The sequence below is a fragment of the Pinus tabuliformis genome, chromosome 6 (assembly GCF_031772625.1).
Source record: "Pinus tabuliformis cultivar Carrire ecotype Pingquan chromosome 6, CPIR1, whole genome shotgun sequence".
In the NCBI taxonomy this organism is placed as follows: Eukaryota; Viridiplantae; Streptophyta; class Pinopsida; order Pinales; family Pinaceae; genus Pinus; species Pinus tabuliformis.
The window spans coordinates 1,054,073,321-1,054,079,396 of NC_142292.1; positions in this window are offsets into that span (position 1 = coordinate 1,054,073,321).

The following is a 6,076-nucleotide window of genomic DNA, read 5'->3' on the forward strand; positions in this document are numbered from 1 at the left end:
AAAAATATTAAAATGTATAAACTTATAGCAATATGGTGCACACAATTAAAAACCCAAGGTATTTTTCTCTGGGAAATTTTATAACTTATTTATGAGCTTACTGCTATAGAAATTTTATTATGTAATAAATAAAAAGAAGTTTAAAAATTAAAAATAAATTTTATTTTTTATAATAAATTATAATGCGAAAAAAATATTTATATCCACTCCATAAATTTAGGATATTAGATTAACAAATTAGCCATACTGAGAATTAACAAATTAATCATACTGAGACAAAACACACTTTATCCACCATTGTGGGAATCCATACATAGATTAGATGAAGAATTGTCATTTGACTTGATAATCATTGCGCTTAAAAGAGGATATTTTAACGGTAAGAAGCACGTCCATCAAGGAATAAGCAAGTCACTTCGCTCGCCATTGGATTTGGTGTAAATTCAATGTGTAACATAACTGCATAAACATCCTCTACTAGATTTGGTGTACAATCAATGTGTAACGCCCTTGCCCTTGCCCTTTCTCAATTCTAAAATAGGAAAATAAAGGCTTGTGTGAACCAACAAATGTTTTTGTATGCATCAGGTTTGGTAGAATAATCTCTATTTGGTGGAGATGAGCTATCCTGAATATGAAGACACTTGGTTTTGATAGCTATCATTTCATATGGGTGATATAGAAGAATTATTTTTGGAGTTTAGTATTATGGGGTGTGAGAGTCTCTTCACATATAGACAAACACAATCAAGCAGGCACAGACAGACATCTGAGTAGCAGCGAGAATTGAAAAAACAGAATAGGCGCTACAAAGAGTAGAGTTACGGGTGTTGTTTCGGACAGCATAACTATAACTTGAAAATCTGCAATTTCAATCCACTTGAAAATGAATTTCAGCACAATTTGAACCACCGAGGAACTGTTGCAGCCTCGAGGAGGTTTGCTGCAGTCTCTCTTTCAAACGTGCAGACCAAGATGGAGTATTCGACCACACAACTCAAGGATTGGATGAACAATTAGATTCCTTCGGTTGATTGCTCTGTTTAGTTGAAAATTTCAGATTTAAGATTCATATGTCAGCGAGATGCAATTTAAAATTTCATTGTCGATTTCCTTCTTTTCCCCCAAGGATTTGTTGGTTGATCTGCAATATTCAGTTGCAGATATACGTGTGTTTTTTCACTGATTTGAGCTATTCAACTGCAAATTCCCAATATGTGAACCAAAGTTTGGATGAGCAGGACAACTTAGGGAAATTCCTCGGATCATCAATGCACTAATGGGGAAAGTGAGAGGTTCGGTAACAGTGACAATTCCCAATATTTCCCAATATTTTAACCAAAGTTTGGATTAGCAGGACAACTTGGGGAAAGTGAGAGGTTTGGTAACAATGTGGTCAGCAGTATGAGCAGAGAAGTGTGGGCAGCAGTGAGCAGTGTGAGAGCAGGGAGTTTTTATGCAGCAGAAGTATCGAGTAGCGAACAAGCAACAGCGAATGCATTCAAACATGACAAAGGAACCATAAATTTTAGAACATGTGGAGACAAATGAATTAGGACAAGTGAAAATTGTCTCATCCACCAAAGTTGGGAAGTGGGTTTGGGTCAATGCCAAACAATATCGAGACATTTTAAAACGAAGAATAGCTTGTCTAAAATGAGAGCAAACAAGGAAGAAACGGTCTAAAAAGAAAAGTAATCGAGCCCTTCGCAAAAAGCACTCAAACAAGTCTTCTCCACAAGCACGTGGCAACAAGAAGTCCAAAGGAAAAGTCATTGATGATTTTGTCATATATAGTCCCACATCCACACCTCTCACCAGGTCATCTGATCTTTATGTGAAAGAATTGTTAAATGCAAAACAAAGGTTGGAGGTTTTAGAAGCTAAAGGGCAGAAAAGAGATCATAAAATTCATATAATAATGATTGAGAACAAGGCATTAGCAGAAAGCAATAAAATTTTAAAAGAACAAGTGGCATTGCCACAAGAAGCTCTCTTGATAGGGAAGACAGAATGGCAATGCATGAACGCGGATGTGCAAAACATAAAGAAATTTGTAGTGGAAAGTACAGAGATGGTGAATGTGAAAGAAATCTGTAGTGGAAAGTACATAGATGGTGAATGTGAAATCATCCCAGGATAAAGGGAAAATGATTGCCCAAATAAACAACTATAAAGAAAACGCAAAAGAAAAAACGAAAGAAGATTCCACCAAAGTTTCAAAAACTTGGGCTCAATTTATTAACAACTTTGTTAATAAGGAAGGAGAAACAAATATTCGGGTTGACAACATGCAAGATAGTGAAGGCAAGGAAAGACAAAATAGGGCAGCAAACATAATTATTAAAGGGGTGAAAGACTATGGGAAAAATGAATGTACTCTTGACCTTGCAAGAGACTTCTTGAAAGACAAGTTGTTATGGCAAGGACAAATATACCAAGCATGGAGGTTGGGTAAGTTTAACAGGGAGAGAGCCAGGCCCATAAAAGTAATTATGCCTAGCTTGCATGATAAATATATTATTGTCAGCAAGAAACATCTCTAGAGGGGTTCTCGTTTTTTCCTAGAAGAAGATTTCACTGTAAAACAACAGGAGAAAAGAAGGGAGGAAATTTTAAAGGTTAGGGCAGCAAGAGATGAAGGAAAGAGAGCATGGATTTATAAAGGCAAAGTTGTGATAACGCAATTTAGACCTCCTTCCATAACAGAGCAGCAAGATGGTAATAAAGAAGAGGCAACAAACTCTTCAACATGAAATCAGAAAATAGGGTCGGTATGGGAAAACATGGACAAAGACTCAAATGTGAGTCTTGCATGTCAAAATAAATAGCAATCAAGTCATACCCAGTTTTCCTTAAAATTAGTTTGTTGGAACTGTAGAGGTTACCCATGGAGAAAAGGACTTGGGTTAGGGCTTATTGTGGAAAATAGAGACATAATTTGCCTCATAGAAACACATGAGCATGAAGGGTGCAAGACACCTTTGTTTGAAGGATACTGGAATATGGCAGTGTGGACAAGGCAGCAGGGAATGGCAAAGGGTATGGGGGTATCATGGTTTTAGTAAGGGATAAAGAAGGTCGTCTCATTCAGTTAGAAAAAGAAGACTTAAATAAGCAATTCATTTGGTTTAAAATATCAAAAAATGGAAACCACATCAGAATTGCAACATGCTATTTTGTGCCACAAGTTTCAAAAATCTACAAAGGTAAAGGGCTTGACCACAAAGATCCATTTGCAACTTTAAAAGTGGATATTGCAACATATTCGCATCTAGGTGAAGTCCTTATAATGGGTGATTTCAATGCTAGGACTGCAAGTGAGCAAGATAGAATTCTTTGTTGTAAAGAGGATGTGGCCCTATTTGGCTTACAAAAGAAAGTAATCATCAGCAGGAAAGAATTTCAGAGGACAAGGGTTGCAATCTCTTTGGTGAACAATTGCTTACTCTATGTGGGGCCTTTGATTTAGTTATTTGTAATGGCTTGATTAGATGGGCAAAGTCTGGTAATTTCACTTGCAATACTTACAATGGAGCAAGTGTGGTAGATGATGTAATTTGCTCGCATGGTTTGTGTGAGAAAATGGAAGAAGTTTTGGTTGGAGATCAACTGTGGAATTTGATATCAGATCACAAGCCAATTTATTTATGTTTCTCTTGGATTGGAAAGAAACAATTAGAGTAAAAAAATTCAACATGCCCAACAAAATCTCCCACAGGGTAGAATTATTTTGACCCTAGAAAATTGTAATACCTTCAAAATGACGAAAGACTCTTTGAGAAGGAGAAAATTACAATTCACAACGTTCATAGTCATGAATTAACACATTTAATTCAATGCGCACTTGCAAAGTGAAAAAGAACAAAAATTAAGAAGTCTGAAACAAATTGTTTTCCGGTTAATGCTTGGTTTGACAAGGAATGCAAAAAGGCAAAGAGAATGTAGAAAGAGTCAAACAAGGATAACATAAAGCTCAAATATTACAAGCAATTATTAAGCGAGAAAAAAGTTGATTTCATGGTTTCAAGAAGGGAAGAACTAATCTTCCTTGGGAAAAATAATCACAAATTATTTTGGAAGGAGCTCCAACCGAAAAAGATACAAATTGGAAATAATATTACAGTTTTTAAATGGTTTGACTATGCAAGACAACTCTATGAGCAGGTTCCCAAGGTTGACCCTCCCCCCTTGGTTAACATTGATACTGAACTCTTCACGGTACAAGAAGTAGAGATGGGTATCAAGAAGTTGGGTGTTGGAAAAGCAAAAGACTTCGCTGAACTCCAAGCAGAATATCTAAAGTGGAGCTCAAAGATTCTTGCACCTCACATTACAAAAATCTTCAACAACATCATACAACAAGGGCTCCGCACAGATTGGACAACTAGTCTGGAAATACCTCTTTTCAAGAGCGGTGTTGTCAATAATCCCTCCAATTATAGGACCATCATGATAAACCCTTTGTTTGCAAAGCTATTTGGAAGCATGTTAGAAAACAAAAATAGCAAGTGGGCAGAAGAAAGAGATAAGCGTGCTAAAGGGCAAGCAAGTTTTAGACCTGAGCATTCCACAATTGATCATTGCATAACTTTAAGGCACATCATTGAAAAAGTTTGGGAGAAAAAGGAATAAGTCTTTTGTTGCTTTGTTGATTTCAGAAAAGCGTTTGACTTGGTTCTTAGGGATAAACTTTGACAGAGAATGGAGGAACTTGGGGTTCCTAAACATTTGAGAGCAGTTGTGCATAGGCTATATGAAGAGGTGAAAGTCAAAATTAGAACTTCAGCAGGCATTTCTGAAAGTTTTAGAAGCGATATGGGGGTCAAGCAAGGTTGCCCACTGTCTCCTACCCTTTTTGGTTTATATATTGACAAGCTTGAGAAGTGGTTAAATTCGCAAGGGGGTGATGGTATCTATTTGTGCAAGTTTGTTATAAGGCATCTTTTGTATGTAGATGACCTTATTCTGATTGCTAAATCAGCTCTTGGTTTGCAAGAGCACTTACTATCCCTTGAGCATTTTGGTAGAAGTGTGGGGATGCAAGTCAATATCAGCAAAACGAAAGTAGTGGTCTTCTCTAAGAAAAGAAAACATAACCAACACAAGTTCTACTTTGAAGGCGACATTATGGAAGAAGTTGTGGATTACAAATAACTCCGAATTGACTTCAACAAAAATCTAAGCTAGAATGGTTGTAGAAAGAAAATAACTTTGGGGGGTTGGAAAGCATTTTATGCTTTTCAAAATAGGTGTAGAGAGGCAGAGTTATGGGACTGGAAGACCACTCAAACTCTTTTTGAGCTTCTAGTGAATCTGGTGATTCTCTATGGTTGTGAACTGTGAGCTAGTAGTACCTCCAACATGCAGTGGAGACAAATTGAGAAAATTCAAAAGCGTTTGATTACAAACAAATTTAAGATTAAAAGTGCAGTTCTTTATGACATCTTGTTAAGTGAAACAAGGATTGTTCCTATTGAAGCAATTGCTATGGTGCGAGTCATAAGGTATTTAAAAAAATTGAGCAAATGGAAGAGGGTAGATGGCCTAATGTTGTCTTTAATGATAGATTGTGCAAGAGCAAAAAAACTTGGATGCAGCAAAATAACAAATGGTATAGTAAATGGGGTATTTGCTTGAACGCGTGTCCCATAAACAACAAAGAGATAAAAGCTTTTGTTATGGAAAAGTTCCACAAACGTACTTAGGATAAGGAGCTAGGAAGAAAGAAAAATTACTATATTGACGTATTTAATCCCACTCATAATCATCAACCAAAAGCGTACATAGAGGCCAATATGTCTTGGAGAGCCAAAATTCTTATAGCTCAGTTAAGGACTAATTCTCATCAACTCCGTTATGAAACAGGGTGCTGGAAAAGGCCAAAGGAAGTGTGGGAGGAAAGGGTATGCATTTTTTGTTCTTCCGAAAAGTGGAAACAAAAAAACATTTCATTTTAGAATGTGAGGCCTTCAAAGACAACAGGAAAAGTTATGTAGATATGTTGGCAGCTAGCTCTTGGGATAATCTATTTAGCGAGGGGTTTGTGGAGAAGCTGGGAGCATTTATTGTGAAG